At 41.8% G+C, this 18,971-nt stretch overlaps 1 protein-coding gene across 5 annotated transcripts in view; it reads right to left on the reverse strand.

The window, feature by feature from the left end:
- LOC146869795 (major histocompatibility complex class I-related protein 1-like) overlaps positions 1–18,971 on the reverse strand; it is a 193,950-nt gene that overhangs the window by 149,622 nt on the left and 25,357 nt on the right. Inside the window, exon 1 of one of the 5 annotated variants that reach the window (XM_085616378.1) lies at positions 14,905–15,026. The exons of the other annotated variants lie outside the window; for them this stretch is intronic. The gene's annotated coding sequence lies outside the window, so the exon portion shown is untranslated. Of the gene's footprint in view, positions 1–14,904; positions 15,027–18,971 lie in introns of those variants that run through there. 5 annotated transcript variants of the gene reach the window in all.

The raw sequence follows: 18,971 nt of genomic DNA on the forward strand, positions 1-18,971 counted from the left end.
TGTTGCCATATTGTGTCCATTAGGATGGTGTGTCTGTGCTTTATTCATGAGTTTTTATATATATTGTATTTCGTTTATTTGTGTGTTTTGTATTCCTTTCCAATGTATAGGTATATTTGTCGCTTTTGGTATTGTCTAAGGTCTTTGTTCTTTTGTCTCATATCATTGTTTCATTTTTCTATGTCAGTATATGTTCCTAATGATGGTGTCTTTTTATCTGTTGTATTTATTGATGTGGTGTTTTGTGTTGATTGTTTTCAGCCCTGACGAAGTTCCATTATATGGAACGAAACGCGTTTGCTGTTGTCCAGAATGTGACTATTTGAAGAATAAAAAGAAACACATTTGACTTTATCTCTTTTTTGAGAAACTGTTTGACTCTGGATGCCAGTGGAACCATAGTGCGGCGGGTTCCGGAGGTGTTTTTGCACAGAACTTTTGAATGAACTTTGAATAGGGTTTATTATGCGGACCTATGGTCAGCCGCGCTTGTGCTTTTGTATATATACTGGTTCAAAACAACTAGCGGGGCACTGGAGGGAGGAGTGGAAGTAACAGAGAATGGGGGCAGAAGAGATGGGGATGAGGTGACTTTGGAACTGGGGAACTAGATTGGAGTCTTGGCGTTGACTCAGTACCCTGTGATTCTGCACAAATCACTTCATCTCCCTCAGTCAAGAAAATGAATAAATACATAAGTCTTACTTTGGTTAATGTATTTGGTGCTTATCTAAAGTACAGTGAAGCCCCTGAGCAGAGCTTGCGCTATATTGACTGCAAAAATAAAGATGATTAAAGACAAATCCTGTGACTATAACACTGTCCCCTCCCATGCATGTTCCTGACCCAGGAAAGGTGGGGAGCACCAAACCTGAGAACAAATGGAAATCAATACTGTGAGTCATGGGGGGACTGGAACCTGAGGGCAAGTTTGATGCAAACCCCACAACCCTTCCATGTTACTCATTCCCGAGGCTACCGGTGGGGCATAAAGTAGGCCCAGGAAGCAAATAAAAAGTGACCCCACAGAAAGAACAAGCATGTGCAATGCAATAGGTCTCGCATTTGAGAGGGTTAGAGCTATTGGTGTTGTAAATGATAATGTTTTTTACCTATGTATTTTTTCTTGTAGTGTAGTGTATCTATGCGGTGTGTAGTGGAATTATATGTTTTTCATTGGAATTGTTAGTTGTTTATTTGTGTAGTGTATTTGTGTAATAGAATTATGTGGCATGGTGAATAGACAGTGAGAGCTGCAGAGAATAGATAGAAAGGACGAATGAGAGGGATAGGTAGACTGGCAAACTGGGTTCTGGGGGTATTTTGCACGAAAGGCTATAATGGAACAGAGACTTGGAAGATGTTGTCTCAATGTATGCTGACAACATCCTCCTTCAACTGGACAACGCTGAACACTCAAGCCTTAAGGAGCCTGATAATAATTGACTATTTTGGGGTGTATACAGATCTGCGTATGAACTGGTCAAATTCAGTTGCATTTCCCCTTAAAGTATGATCCACTCTTGAAGGCGAGACATGACCAGTGAGCTCCAAACCAAAAGGATTTATATATCTGGGAATATACATGACTTTTTTATAGAAAACCTACTGAAGTGTCTAGTCACTTTTCGAGCATATGTGGAATACTAGCCAAAGCTTCTGATACTTCATTACCAACATTTCAGTATGTATTTTAGAATACCTCCTTTGAGATCCAGGGAGCTTCTTTTACCAAGGTGGATAGTCTAATAAGAGCTCTGATTTGGAACATAATTTCACCAAGTATTGAAATAGCAATGCTGTGTAGAGGACAATACAAGGGAGGTTTCACTCTTCCTGATTTGTGTAAATACTACAGAGATTCCCAACTGGTAATTGTCAATGAGTGTTCTTCATCCAAAACGAACCAGCAGTGAGAGTGGACAGATGTGTGCCTGGGCTGAAAAATACATTGGGGTGCTGTATGGGCCATGCCTCCCAGGAGTGGTCCATATCAAGCCTGGGAAGTAGATCAAGTTTGGCAAAAAAACAATCGGAAGTTGGGCTGGAACAAAAAACTCACTTTTAAGACCCCACTGTGGTACCGAAAAGTTTTGCAAAATTTGCTGGACTTATGTGGGTTTCAGCAATGGGACCTATTAATGATTTCCGAGTTGGGAGATATTTGGTCCAGGCAGATGTCAAAATCTTTGGAGAACTCCAGAAGGAGTTTGAATTATCAGGCACAAAATACCACAACCATATACAGGTCAAACATGCTATTGAATAAAGATATTTTGTTGAGCATACAGGAAGAATCAATCACTATTAGAATACAGAGTTATAGCATCTTCAATAACACAACATGCCATTTCACAAACATATCGAACACTAGTTAATAACTGCATGGGAACATTAGGATAAGGATAGAGGTATATTAGAAGGGGAGGATTGGAGGGATGCGTGTAAATATCCTAAGGAAGTGGCATGGCAACAAGAGCAGGATTAAATCAATGCAATTAAAAATATTTCACCAAATCTATTGTACTCAATCACTCCTATGGAAAATTGAGAGGGCGGATAATAATAAATGCCCCAGAAGTTGGAAGATGAGGGGTAGAATCATGCAATGCTTTGAGATTATCCTAGGCTACAACCTTTCTGGAAAGAGATAAAACAACAATAACCATGGTGACAGGTGGAGTGACTAGACAGAAACCCCAGTCAAAGATACTGGGCAACTGAGTAGACATGACATTACCCAAACATACACAACTAATCTGTAATCTCGCACGGTGGTAGCCCAAAGGGAAATCGTTAGACTGTGGTGTAGCTTGCAGGTTCCCAAACTGGGTCAGTGGGAATACAATGTGGACTGGTGTATGCAGGCAGAAGAAGGGGTATATAAAGGAAATTTAACAAAATACAGTACCATTAGAGGGAGTCCAAAGGTGAGCAGAATGAGCTAACAATGAAAAATTAAGAGAGACTGAAATGATCTAAAGGCAAATGGTCAGTAAATTCAAATGGAGAATAGTTCTATAGATTATACCATGGATGCGTGTTACAGTGGGTTATATGTTGAATACGGCATAAATGTGACCTTTGTGAAAATAATCAAATATATTAAAACATTTGTTAAGATTCAAGATAAGGGTACTGCTGGAAGGGCTGATGCAACTATATAACTATACTATTCCGCATAAGTTATATTACATATATATTAGTGTGTATCTACACAGCTGTGCTTAAAATGTTTAACTCTGACTGTGTGTGTGTGCAATTTTTTTAAATATAAATATACATAAACATACATACAAAGTCAGATTTAAACATTATAAGCAAATAACACGAACAACGTACCAAACCCGCTTGGCATTGGGTCCATCACTCTCCCAAACTGTGAGAAGTTGGCTTCTTTCTTCTTGGGAAAAAGTAAAACCATTGAAAATGACCTACAATCAGAGAGGAAACAGCCTTGGACATCTTTCCACACTCCTCCCAGACCGGTGAATGGATTGGTCCCCCTAGCCAAGTCCCCAAAACAACGCTTCTTAGCACAATACCTTTCTCAGCCCTCCTTGGTCACTCTTGGTGTTCCAAAGGGATCAGCCCTCTCACTCATTGTCTTCATGATAATTCATGGAACCGCTAGCAGACTCCATTAAATCTGCTAACATTCATTTTCACATATATGCAGGTGATGCTCAATTGTATCTCAAAATCTCCTCCCCAGAAGACATCATATCCCTCACCTCTACTTTACAAAACACTCAACAATGGCTCACTGGCAACCATCTCAAGCACAACGCTGCCAAAACATAATTCCAACTTATTACTCCTCCAAATAACATTCCCAAGATCGACCTGTGGATTAAGCATCTAATTGCCCTCAACTGTTCTCCTCACATTATAGATTCTGCTAGATCCTTGGGAGTTACATTAGACAAACACTTGAATATGCAGGATCACATCAGTACTGTCACCAAAGGAGCGAATTACCAGATGAACATTTTAAGGAAACTTAAACCCTTAAGCATGCGGTAAAACCTCTTGTGTTGCCCAGGCTGGATTATGGAAGTGCCACACTATGCGGCGTACCTAGATACAATCTGTCCCTTAACATAACATAACTGGGACATAGGGTTCTCCTCAATGTGTTGCCCCTTATCATTGTGTACCAACTACACAGCCCACAATGATAAAATATTTAAAGCCTTCAGGAAGCATTGGCACTTACTGTGGAATATCCCCAAACTACGTCCATTTATTAATGAGAATCCTTCGCTTGTATACCGAAGGGGCCGCACAATCAGGAGAACCCTATGTCCCAGTTATGTTATCACAAAACCAACCCCAAACTGGCTGCCCACAGTACTGGTTGGCTTTTACACATGTACGACTTGTTTGTCCCTTTGGGCAAAACAAATGTAAAGAGTTTTGTTACAACACTGGCCAAACACACATGATTAGACCTTTCATAAATTGTGGCATGGTATACGTGGGTAGCACGGTGCGGAGTCTGAAAAAAAGAATACAGGAACACCGGCGCGCACTCATCAATGGTGATACCAGATACCCAATGACTCAACACTTTCGCAACACACACATGGGCAATGTGACATTCAAGTTCTGTGGCATTTATCACATCCCCCCAACAACATGGGTGGTAACCGAGAGCTCACATTACGCCAAACAGAATCCAAATGGATTTGTAGACTCCAGCCTGTCCTCAAAGGACACAACACGGATAACGATTTCCACTATTTCTTGACTTGAACCATGTCCGGAATATGGATGTGTACATCAGCCGAGGCCCACAATCTGCGTAGTCGTTTAATGAGCCAGTTACTGACACTAACAATCAGCGCTCCACAGACACATGCCACTATTACGTATGACCTCTTTTGAAATCTGACCATCCACTCTCGCCACCTTGTCCATCGCCGCTTGTCACGGCACACACGGTGATTGCACAATCTTCCACAAATAGATCCTTCCTTGGAACCCCAACATGGGTACCTGGTATACCACTAGCAACACTCGATATGCCTCCTTCCCTATTTGGTAATTTATGGGTAATAGTACACTAAAAATGGATACCCCTTTTCCATTATTTAGAACATCAGGGAATACCATGTATCCCTAATCTGAATAAGAAAGGCTAGCCAGCCAGCATTTTGGTATGGCAGGGATCGCGTACAGCCCATGTATCACCTTTTTCTGTATCGTCTTAGATGCTGTAGAGACACATCACAGCATCTGTTTTTTATTTATTTTACTGTGTATCACCCAGATGACTTAGATACATATATATTTGCATATTTCTCTCCTTCTCTTAGGGTTACTCTCCCCACTGCTACACTTTTTTGATGTGGCTAATTTCAAACAGTGCCCGTCTGTCTAGACCGTCTCTGGGACAGAACTCCATAGACAGGTGTCCTGGATTCTAAAAAAAGTTATTTGCCCTTGCTTTTTAAAGGCTGAAAAAATGGGTCTGATATCATGTGGTAATTCCTATAAATGGATTTTACTTATTCGCATAATTTTTGTTTTCTTTCGTTGTACACTTTTTTTTACATAATTTTTTATCCAGTGTCTTGTGGCAACAGTGAAAAATGATGTGCGCTGCTACTGCAGTAGCTGTGGTAGAAAACTTCACCCCAAGACTTAGGAAAATGTATAGAAAAAGACTGTGCCTATATTTCGCATGACTCTAGAGGACAAGGGTATACCTTTTGTACAGTTTTCACATAGAAAACCATGAAACTTTTTTTGCATATTAAGTATAATTTTCACAAAAACGAAAAAAATAGTTCAACTGCACCTAAAGCCACTCTGGCTCAAACGTCTCAAATTTGGCACCAAGAACAAGAGATACCTGAACGGACAACACAAATCCCCTGCAATTTCATATGGAAAAAACTAATGAACTACGCAGTTCTTTGAGTAGGAGTCATGGTATTAATAGGGTTGACTCTCCGTGTTTCTAGTCGAAGCCCACAATGAATCTAGCAAAAGGCTGCGTTTCATTTGACTACATTCTACTGTTGTGTTCTGTGTGATGTCCTGTGTGTTATGTTGTAGTTTGTGTGATATCCTGTTTGCTGTGGCACCTATTCTACCAACAACTCACTGGGTGAATGATGCTTGTGTCCTTGTGCAATGTAACTGGTGGTAATTTAAAGCATTCCTTGAACTTTTATGCCCACACCACTTTCAAATCTCACCAGCCGCCACTGTTCTGTGTATCTCTCTGAGACTAAGTGAGCACGATTAAAAGTACAGTACTGTTTCCACATTTCATGGGTTGTCATGTTCGATGGTTGCCAGAAACTAGTCGCTCCTTGTTAGGGGGCTTATGGTGGCACTGTGAGCTAGCTGGTCTAAATGCTAACATATCCTTTGGGGGCGTTCGGAACCAGTCTAGCTACCAATCCCTTACTTTAGGTTGTCCAAACACGCAGATCATATGTATTTTTAGGAACTACACAACATGGTGCCGCCAACGTTGGTTTGGTTCTTATTTAACAGTCAAATCTGAGTAGTTCAGTCGTGCTTTCTCAGAGACCCCTACTCACATTTAACCAGAGACGTCTGTAGTGAGAAGGGAAATCCGCCTCACCTGAGAAGGTGAAACCAATGTATTGGGTGTAGGCTATACAAGCTTGAAGGTATAGTTCCCCACATTGTGCAAAACCTTATCTCGTTTCCTTACTACTTCCTCTGACAATGTCTGTCAATGGAGACGGCATTGCGACTGCAGTGAAAAAAAAGCATGAAGGTGCTCTTAACATTACAGAAAATTGCAGACATGTAATTACTATGAAATTAATGGAATACTGCCTCCCGGCAATGGGTGGTAATGTTACCTTCATGATTGAGGCACACGAGGCATTCAGAACAGAGATATTCTATTCTTCAGTTAAATTCACGCCTGCAGATGCACCCGCACATTTGTTTCATACTTACATTGAAGATGAGACACATAAAGAATACTTTCCATATGTGAACGTAGAAGTCCCGTTAACGTACCAAGAACATATTAATTAGTTTAAAGGCACCCTCCCCCACACCACAACAAATGTGTGACTGTCCGCTCAGCAGAGACAGAGCGACCTAGCCGGTCCTAGCTGCTTATACACCACATCCAGAGATTGTTACATTGCCAGAACCAGAATGATGTACACTTTACAGACATAGTAAAACTATACAGAAACCTTACACAGTTCATAATGCCAACACTTACAATTCATCCTGCGTGGATTACTCAAGCTGGTCAACCTCAAATGACTACGACAAATATCAGCCCACAAACGCTGAACGCGACTATGGGAAGAATGCCCATTAAACGTGAGGAAATGCCATTCTGGATAGCACAGAAAATAGCACAGCTTGAAGCAGTATTTCCCCATACGGGACAGCAGGAAAAACACAGAATATGAACAATTTGCTTGCCAATGGGAATAGCTCCCCCGAAAGAGGATTGTACTACTTGGGGTACAGTTTTTGCTGCCGTTTATACCAGAACTTATGGTACCCCCTCAATAGCAGTTATACTAGATGTATAGAAACAAATACAGAATGAGTATGGGGCAGAACCTGAACTGGACTTGGGGATACAATTATTAGGCAATTTTGCCCAGGTAACATAAAAGGGGCGTCAGCAGCGGTGGCTATACGCCAACACCTGAGGAAAGTCACTCCTGCACAACAGGAGCGATTACTACCTAAGATTATCGAAGAAACCTATGCTTAGTTGGGTAGAGATAACTTGGGAGCTAGACCCGTGAAACCAAAAGTAACAGGTAATTCTGAAATGGATAACTCAAAGCAAGCACCCGATTCTTCTAAAAGGAAATGGGATAACCAACAATCAAAAAATAATAAGCAGAATTCATCACGATCACGGGGTGGGTCTCCTCAACAGGAGCCCTCCGAAAAAAGATATAATCTTAGAAACCGGGACAATATTAAAAAACCTGACCGGTATCAGGATACTGATACACAAACCTCTTGTTTATTTCAGAGTTCGTCAAAACACTCAGGAGAGGGAAGGACGGTCAGAACACAAATCAGAACAGCGAGTCAAGCCAACAAGGGAGACACATCACACTTCAGACTACATTATCAAACAAGAAGATAAACCCAAAATTAGACCTCAATTTAAAAAGAAGAAGGTATCTGGCCTTAGAATAAGAAATGCCCAGGCTACTGAGTACTCTACTACTGAACGGGGAATGGGCTCTGACAATGCTAGACAGTGCAGCAGAAGGAACAATAGCTCGCCAGAACCTGATGCAATTTTTGGTGACAGCAGCGTTGAATGGACATATCACAGTAGAAACACCGGATACAAGGGTAAGTGTCTCACATCGTTTATACAAAATGATGCTCCAAATGGAGGGGGACATACCCAGGAAAGTGAAATGCCTCTTTTGAGAGAACCTGGCTTATGGATACAATATCCTTTTGGCTGAAAAAGATTGGCCGCCTTAGTTCATCATGTAATTTTACCAGCTTTCTTGACCTCGTCCCAGAGACACTTAAATATTCATACTCGCAGGAGTGGGTGTTATAGCAAGCACCCGCACTTTACCGCAATCATGTAGGGTGGGATGCAGAGTCACCTCACCATGAAATCCCATTAAAATCTACTCCTACTCCACAGAGGCAGTACCCAATAAAACATGATGCAAAGAAACAAGTCAGGGAGATCTTAGATCAACTTGAGTACCAAGGTGTGAATGAAAATTGGACATCTCTAAAGAATATTCCTTTGTTTCCTCTAATGAAATCCGACAATTCATACCGTTTAGTTTTAGACTACAGGCATTAGAACACATGCACATCTTCAGTACAAGATGCACACAGTGCCGCATTAATGAATAATATTGTGCAGAAAAAATACAAAACAACACTAGATATCTCAAATGAATTTTTCTGTCAGAATATAGCGCCTAGAAGCAGATATTTGACAGTATTCTCGGCCCTCGGTTCTCAACGCCAATTCTGTAGACTGTCCCAAGGGTATAAGAATAGCCCTGGGTTGTTCTCAGCAAGGGTAACAGAGTTACTTCAAAATTGTGATGAGGAGGCATTGTCCTACGTAGATGATATTTATCTGACGGACGATGAGTTATTGAATCCTTTGAACAGAGTGAACAACATAATTTTGGGGTTCAACAATGTGGGCTACAAATTTAACATTAAAAAATCAAAATGTGTCCACGTCAATGTCCTATTTTTGGGTTATGAGCTATCAAGTGAAGGCACAAGCCTGGCAGCTATTTTTTGGGGGAAAAATGTGCACTGCTCCAGCCTCCAAAGTTTCTATAAATTTTAGCAGAACATACATTTTGGATTACGCAGAAAGGGTTAAACCTTTCTACGACCTCATCAGACCTGATTTCTTCAGTCCAACAATGGACACAGGAACAGACAGAAATTCTCTGTTCTGTACAAGCTGACTTGATAGCTTCCAAACACTTACACACATATGTAAATAGACCTAATTTGGCTACACTTAAATCACCTTCAGTGAAGGCGAAACGGTACCCCTAGAAAACAAATGTCATTGTACGCAAATGCTGAAATGCATTTTGCCTCCACAGAAAGATACTGACAGCAGTACAAACTGATGTAGTGAGAAAAAGAGCACTAGCACAGGGGAAACGCATAATTGTCATGACTCCGGTACCAACCTTAGAGGCTGATACCAAAGCAAGCGTTCCAAACGCGAAAGCACTGCATCCGCGATGGATATAATGGGCTAATTCTCTCACTGCCACCGATGTAGACTACAAACTTGATTCTACATTAAAGACAAAAGCATTCTGCCAGAAGTAAACAGCAATACAGTGCAGTATGTGTGATTGTGAAGGGATGTATGTGGTACAGCAAGTTCCGTCCTAGCAATACACAGACGCAGTCTGTAGGAGATTGCAGGGCACAGCTGGCAGAACTAAAAGCCCTGATACTAGCACTAAACAATACGGATCGGGAATTCCCCACACTCACTGTGTGCGATTCGCTTTATTTTGTCCAGTCATACAATGAATATCTTTACTATTGGGGTCGGAATGGGATTAGAGATTCCACAGGTTGCACAATAAAGCACAAGTTGCTCAGGGAACAGGTGGCAAAGCTAAAAAATGCTTGCCACAGGCCCATGTAATTTACACATTGAGTCATCAGGGGGTTGGGGTGCACGTTGAAGGGAATTCATTTGTTGATGAAGCCGCCAAGGCGACAGTGCGAACTGCTGCCGTTGTTGCAATCACTCGTTCTAGCAAGAGGATAGGCGGACAGATAATGATAGCTGTAAACTCTACGCGCAACTGCTTAGCCTTGCCAAACTGTTTTCCACTCAAGTACTTCTACAAGTTAGATGCGCAAAACATTCCGTATGCTCAAATTGCAGGAGTGGGGGATAGAATAATACCAAACATGGATCGCAGATTAAGATTAATTCGAGCTGCACACGAGGGTCTGGGTTCAGCACACAGAGGTATCGCTGTGACTGTTTCACTACTAAAGTAGAGTTACTGGTGGCCAGGTCTTACAAAACAGACCAAGGGCTTTGTCCTCAAGTGCGACATCTGTCAGCAGCTGAAGGGTTCGCAATTGGCATATTACATTCCAACCGTGGCCCTGCATTCAGCTCACAGGCTTACAAAGAAGCCATGGGAAGTTTGGGTGTAGCATTGCGGTACACCTCCCCATATCATCCAGAGGGAAATCTGATTGTGGAGAGGAAGAACCGGGACTTAAAGCAATCCTTAACATCTAGGGTATTATACTCGGGTGGCAGTTGGGTCAATCACCTATATGGGGTCCATAGGGCACTTAACAACATGCCAAGAAAATCCCTAGGGGGTCGTACTCCCTATTAGGTCTTGTTTGGATTAAGAATGTGGGTACCCAACCTCGATTGTGGCAGTACAGTGGCAGATGAAAAACCATTTGACATCAATGATCGTTTGGCTGTTTTACAGGAACTTAATGAATTCCGGGCATTACAAAGCAACGTCCAAGTAAAATGCACCTAACTGTGGCATAATACATGCTGCAGCCCCTGGTAGGCCTCTGGGGTACCTATGCCCTTGGTAAATAGTTTACCATATACTAAGGACTCACAAGGGTACCCCAGAATCCAATCTGGAGAACTGGTCAGAGAAAAGATAGTGGACAAAAAATAATTTGGGCCATTTTACAGAGCGCCTATAACTGACCTTGCTGTCGAAGGAGCAAGAACAGTACTTTTTGCTGGCAAGAAAGACAAGAGATTCATCTCAATTGATCTGATCAAACTACACTGTGTGGCCAATACTCAGTAATAGGCCACGTGGGCTCCTGGGTAGCCACCGAGCTCTTCTGGCTACCATACAGGAAGTTCGGACAGAAAGATTAATATTCTTGGAAGATTCTACTCTACGAAGTGAAGGAGTTACCAACAATTGAATGGAACTTGTACCAGTTGAAACTAAACAACATCAAAATACAAACGACACACAGATCTCAATTCGGCCAAATACCGACGGCTATGTGAATATGTCTCAAAATGAGCCATCTGCTGTTATGATGGTCTAACCACTCACCTGAAATCCAGGTAGTCGACAGGGGCGATGAATAATGATCTGACCCCCCCCCCCCCCCAAGAATATATCCCAGCCTCACTGAATTACAGAAACAGTGATCCTGGCAAATACTCTAAGAGGGAAGGGGTTTTGGGAAGAGAAACAAAACAGAGAGAAGAGACACTGCAGACTCTGCTACCAGGACCTGCCGGGATCTTACTTGCAGAATCGTCTACTTCTGTCTGTTCTGAGTGAAAACAACACATGCACTATATCAGTAACTATACCAATGATACAGACAATCGTAGATGCGTTATGCTATCAATGTTAATCACCTGAAATAGCGAGAACCTCCTGTACTTGGTACTATGTCGTTCTCAACACACTTGTTGCAGTAACAGGTTATCATAAATCATCACGCTAGCAAAAGGCTAATACAGGTAGAAAAGAAAACAACATGTGACATGTAAATAGAGTCTGTGTATTCCAGCTTAACTTTCTATATACACAGACATAATCAGTATCTCACCTTAGCGTTATCTGTATTGCTGCCCTAAGGACCACGTAAACTCAGCATGGATATCTCTCTCTTATCAACTAACAGCTTCCCTATGAATATCCTTGTCTTACAACAGCAAGATGAAATGTCCACAGCAGGATCTAGAAATGTGCCTGATTAATTCTTCAGGTTTTCAATCAGTTCAACATTAACTAAAACGATCTAGAAACAAAAGCTCCTTGAAATACAAAGCGCAATACCTACAGGGTTAAAGAATGCATTTGACATTCACACTTTCTCAAAAAACAAAACAATTGTAGAAACAACCAGATTCTACCAATTGCAATAAAGAATGCATTCAGCATTCACACATCTCCATTAGCTGCTCTGTCTTTAAATCATTACATGTCCATTAGCAGCAATGTCATTGAAGCAAAACATTTCCATTAGCAATGATGGCTTTAAAGTAAAACTTTTCCTTTTGCAATGATGTCTGTAAATCAAAAGAACTTATCTGCCTGGAAAGTCCTGAATCAAGGTTGGAGCCGGCTCGAAGAAACTCAGAAAAGCTTTCAAGTTTGTTGCTAGGAGACAACACTATCCTCAGCTGGCAGAAACGAAAGTCAAGCAGGGATTGCATGACTCATGGCTATTTATAGCTGAGCCTTGGGCGTTGGCTGCACGTGTCAATAACAGCTGAATCTGCACCTGTCTCATTGTCAGAAGGCAATTCAGAGACAGCTGCTTGCTGGAAAGTATTCTCATGGGCATTGAACCAGCACGTGCACAATAAACACAGCATCATGGGGAAATAATAAAGGGCAAATGTAAAATGTTCTTTTAAGTGCATGTTAAAGGAAATGGAATGACAGGTTTTAACAAAAGTAAACAAGTACACAGGACAAGTAGGCCATTACATGTACTTTGAAGTGCAAGGTAAAAGAAATGGCAAATCACATATTAACATGTTGTGGGATACAAACATGGTTAATGTACTTGCCTTGTGCATACCAACAGACAATACAGGATGTGACACCTGCCAATGTGCGTTGATTCCTGACATCTGCCAGTTCCACAAAACCTGCTGAGCTACCAAAGATAGATTGAACTTCATCTGGCTACTTCATCGATTCTGACAATTTCTCATTGGATCCAAGTGAACCTGAGTTACCACCACCGTCTGTTGCCCACAAACAACAAATTTGTGACTTCTACCTTTGGCTGAAAAAGACTTACTTTGTTTTTCTCTGGCTACAGCTCTGGATTGCAATTGGTCTACTGTTCCTGGTACTTTGGATTGGTATTGTGACTGTCTTTTTCCTGCTCCTAAATGGACATTACCTCCCAGAACGCTCTGCAGTACAACATGTGAACTTGGTTCTGTGACCGCATGCATTATGACACCGTGAACAGAGGGACCTGTCCTTAGTGAACATTAAAGCAGTTCCAGTTCCTGAAGGAATAGTTTGGGACAGAGTTTCCTATGATGTATAAGGTCCTACTGAACTTTAAAAATACCACATTTATTCACATTTTCTCTTAGTGATATCATCACCTCTAGTACTTTTTCTGATGATTGGGACTTTGAAACTGTGCATACTATGCTGTCTGATTTAGAACAATCTGTTGCATTTTCAAATGATAAATTGTATGATGATATAGCTAATTTTGACACCATGCTTTGTTACCAACACTATGGTCACCATTCTTTGCATAAAGCAAGGATCTCATGTACTATTTTCACTTACCATCAATGGGAACATTGCCCAACACCACTGAAAGGTAGTTCAACAACATTTTCACAGAAGTTTGCTTATTTTTCTGGGTATAACACTTCAGACCCAACCTCTTATTACTATAAGCTTGTACCTACACCTGCAAAGAAAAATATGCTCACTAACACTTGGCTGATATACTCTGCTTCCTTTATTGCTCAGTTGTCTGTACATAGTTTTGACATGTGTAAAGACAATATAGACACAAAATCTGTCTGAGAGAATAAAGATTGGCAAGTTCAGGGAACTGAGGTCTTATTTACAGCATGCCTCATTCCACATCAAAATGCTTTTCCTGAATGACACAGTGCAACAGACTTCCTGTCTTGGGCTAGCCAAGATCAAGGATTTGAACACACCTCGTATTCTCTCGCTTACACACGTTGAGGGTTGGCAAAACTATACATCACACAGGGAGGATACATTAGATGCCATGCTACACAATGGTTCTTGCAATTAATCAGACCCCAATTGGAAGGTATGGTTGGTTTGGCCTATCGACACAAACAGGTGTTAGTCAAGATTCAGGTGTACCACCAAAAGGTTTAGTATCCATAGGCCTGATCAACGCTATGTACAATCAGAACACTCGGGGTGGTGACATCTTACAGTGTTGGGAAGTTATGCCAAGAGTGGCTAAAGACCTCAGCACCGTCCCAAGTGAAACAACACTTGTCCCTTCTCTCAGATGACATAGATCTTAGGGATTTTTTGGTAGGTCCCCAGAAGCCACGTCAAAAGCGCTTCTTGTATGCTATTTATAACAAGATATGGAAAATCTCTCAACAGAAGGCTGCTGAGAGATTGTGTGAGATTGATAGGGTTAACCTAGAAAAAGCAATAGATATAATGGAACAGGATTTGTCTATTTTACAACATGGACAATCGCAAATGCGGTCCAATGTATTGCTAAGCTGGACGCGGCAATCTTTGCGCTCTAGCCACGTGCCCTGGCGTTACAACAACAGTACGACTCTGTTTTCAATATATAATCTAATGGAAAGACAGATAGTAATGGCACGAAGAGATACAAAATATACCATGCTGCACACTGGAAAATTGGACAAATTACCTTTCAACGTGGCTGGGTCGCTTTCCACAGAATGGTTAATCCATGGCTATATTACACTGCCAGTAACGTCTTTCCAATTTCAATACTATCTCCAGCATCACCAGGTAGGCAGATATGAAGTGCTAGGAGAGGGATACATACACAAGTACTGGGAATTACCGTACAGATTTAGGAATGGGGACACTGAAGTTTTTCTCAGTGGTTCAAACTGTGAAAGTGCCTTAAGTGGTTCCTTAGCTTGTAAGGATATTTCGCTTCATGGAGCATGTAATGCTTCAGTTGCTAACTTTTCCTGTCACTTGAAGGGTTCCCAAGCTGCCCTGATAGCTGCCCTGATTCATCCGGTGTTCGAGCTGCTTTCGAATAGGAGCTATTTGATGCTGAATTATCAAAGTTGTTGTGGGATGGTATCAGGCATCGCATATCTGGTCACAATAAGTTCCAGGGTTACTTACTATATGCAAGTATTGTTTCCACCAACCCAAACAGTTAGGGAGGCAATGCTATGACCTTCTTTGAAGGTTTCCTTTATATGGTTTGATTCTCTGAGCAGACTGCAAGCCATGCTATTTCAGAAGGATATGGCCTTAACCTTAGCTCGAGAAACCTTTGATCTCCAGGCTGCAAGGTCTTCATCTGAGATACAGGCACTAGTCCTTACAAACTTTCCGCTCGATTTTGGGTAAATGGTTCATCGTATCTTTAAAATGTCTGATACGAGGGAAATCATGCACCTGTTTAAATGTGTAGGTTCTGGGCTATTGAACACCTTTCAGGAGTTATTCCAGCATTCATATACTCCTTATTGGGAAGAATTTTTGGAGGGCTTCCGCTGGTCCTACTACTTGTAGTGGGCATCCTGGTTTTCATTTTCCTGCTTTGCATTGGACGTCCCAGTTCATCGAGAGATGGAAAAGTCCCTGCTGGTGAGATGTTGTCGTGAACGCATGGTGCTTCATCTGGGCACACCTCGGCTTCAGGATCTAAGCAAGCATTGGTTCCTATCATTCAGACCAGTCTGGGTTGACTGCATCTTGCCTGTGTTCCTTTGCCTTTTTTGCAGATACAAATTTGTGTTGGACCTGTTTCTGGCACTGCCATCGGTTGCACCACAGGACATAGACATACTATTGGACCCCTTAAAGGCCCATGTGTATCAGTGTCCTCAGCATATCCCATGACGATGACGGCATTCTTAGAGCCTCCACAGGAATGCGATCGACAGTGATGTTGAGTCTCCCACACAGGACACAAATATTTGGTTCGCCGGGTGATGGGAACAATTCGGCCTTTTTCCAAAACAAACAAACTTGGAACGCGAAACATCGCTTGTATTATTTTTTTTGCTCTCACTGAGCACCATGGCTTTCAATGTGCTCAGTTAATCTAATCATGTATTGACTCCTTAGTGGACTTATAGAGCGTTCAAATTTTTAATAGCATCCTATTTACATATAACATGTTTTAGATGTTTTTAGACACTGGTTTAATAACAATGTTTTTATGCTTTTTAACAGGCTCATTTTAGCTTAATTTACCTTGCCGACCTTCGGATGAGGAGTGGGTGTTACGTTCCCCAACCTAGGCCTAAGTAGCAAAGTGACCTTTTACCTACATTGCTCTTCATAACGGTTCTAGCACTAACCTTTTACCCAGTTATGTGCTGAATAAATGTCGATTGGTGTCCTTGAAACTAGCCTCATTTATTATGCATGAGGATTCTTATAAAAATCCCCTGTACATGACATACATAACAGGATTACCATACCCTGTACCCTGTACAAAAGTATTTGCTATCTTTCATCATAGGGTGATCAGGCTACTTTGCATAATTACAATTATTGATTTAGGCTCGTCTACATAATAGTACTTACAACATATCAATTGTGGTAGAACCCCTGAGGCTACCTTTGTGGTATAAAAGAACTGCACCTTCAGTAGTGGAGGAGAGGAAACGCTTCCATGCTGACACAGACACTGAGGTCCTGGCCTGCTGAAGCTTCAACACGCAGCTGTCTGACATTCCTTGCGAGGTGTCCAACTTGTGACCAAGACGGGTCCTTTATTCTCTCCAATCAGGTAATGGTGTTGGCTCTGTCCTAGGAGATTATTGGCTTTACACCCACATACATGCTAGGTAAAATTAGGTAGGGTCTGCATCGTAGGAGTACGCTTGATTACTGTCATGTTTATATGCCTGCATATATTAACTGTTTTAGCACCATGGTAGAATTCTATCTTCTATTTACTCTGTTGGTGCTTGTAATCTCATATGTTAGCTTCTGTCTATTGATTGTCGCAGCAAACATGTTTTAAACTAGAAGGACGCTGGTTCAATAAATACTTAATGAGAAACATCCCCAATGTTTATTCTGTGTATCTCTCTAAGACTAAGTGCGCATGATTGACTGAGTGAAAAGTACTGTACTGTTTCCCCGATCCCTGAAGGGTCAAGGGTTGTCATGCTCGATGGTTGCCAGAAACTATTCGCTCCTTGGTAAGGTTAGGGGGCTTATGGTGGCACTGTGAGCTAGCAGGTCTAAAGACTAACATATCCTTTGGAGGTGTCCGGAACCATTCTAGAGAGAATCCCTTAGTTTATGCTGTCCAAACGTGCAGATCCTATGTATTTTTAGGAACTACACGACACCATGGATCCATGACAGATTTGAACAACCCTGTGCATGAAGGAATCTCTAGTTAGTCGTCTAAATCTAAATCTCAACATGGTGTAAAACCACTGTGTGACAATGACCATAGTCCTCACATCCTACTCCAGTCCCACACTGACATAAAACCAGTATGTAACAATTAATATAGTCCCAGTGACTCCCGCTCAACATCAGACGTTCCCCCACTCTGCACACATTCAGGAAAAGCCTCAAGACCTGGCTCTTCGACTGATTCTGAGCTGCACGACCCTCCCCCCAGTGCCTTGAGACCCTCACTGGTGAGTAGCCAGCTTCATAAATCCTTGATTGATTGATTGAATGACTATAGTCCCCACATCCTACTCCTGTCCCACACTAATAGAAAACCATTGTGTAACAATGAGAATTGTGCCCACATTCTACTCCTGTCCTCCATTGATTTAAACCACTGTGTGCCAATGATTATAATCCCCACATCCTACTCCTCTCCCATACTGATATAAACCACTCTGTAACAATGAGTATAGTCTCCACATCAAACTACTGTGCCACACTGATATAAGCCCGCCGTGTAACAATGACTATAGTCCCTATACTACTACTGTCCCACGCTGATATAACCCACTGTGTAACACTGACTATAGTTCCCACATCCTACTCCTGTCCCACACTGATATAAATCCACTGTGTGACAATGACTATAGTCCCTACATCCCACTCCTGTCCCACACTGATATAGGTCCACCGTGCAACACTGACTATAGTCCCCACATACTACTTCTGTCTCACACTGATATAAAACCATTATGCAACAATGGCTAAAGTCCCCACACCATACTCCTGTCTCACACTGATAAAAAGCCCAGTGTAAAAAAGACTATAGTCCCCACACCCTACTCCTGTCCCGCACTGATATAAACTCACTGTGTAACAACGGCCATAGTCCCCAGATACCACTCCTGTCCCACTCTGATATAAAACCACTGTGTAACAATGACTATAGTCCCCACATCTCACTCCTGGCCCACGCTGATTTAAAACCACTGAGCAACAATGAGTATAGTCCCCAAATTCAACTCCTGTCCCACGCTGATATAAAACCACCATGTGACAATGACTATTGTACCCACATCCCAACCCGCTCCACACTGATATAAAACCACGGTGTAACAATGACTATAGTCTCCACATCCCAACCTGCTCCCACAGAAATATAAACCCACTGTTTAACAATGGCTATAGTCCCCACATCCTACTCCTGTCCCACGCTGATATAAAACCACAGTGTAATAATGACTATAGTCCCCAAATCCTACTTGTGCCCATACTGATATAACCCACTGTGTAACACTGACTATAGTTCCCACATCCTACTCCTGTCCCACACTGATATAAAACCACTGGGTAACATTGACT

This window comes from Triturus cristatus, chromosome 1_1 (assembly GCF_964204655.1).
Source record: "Triturus cristatus chromosome 1_1, aTriCri1.1, whole genome shotgun sequence".
In the NCBI taxonomy this organism is placed as follows: Eukaryota; Metazoa; Chordata; class Amphibia; order Caudata; family Salamandridae; genus Triturus; species Triturus cristatus.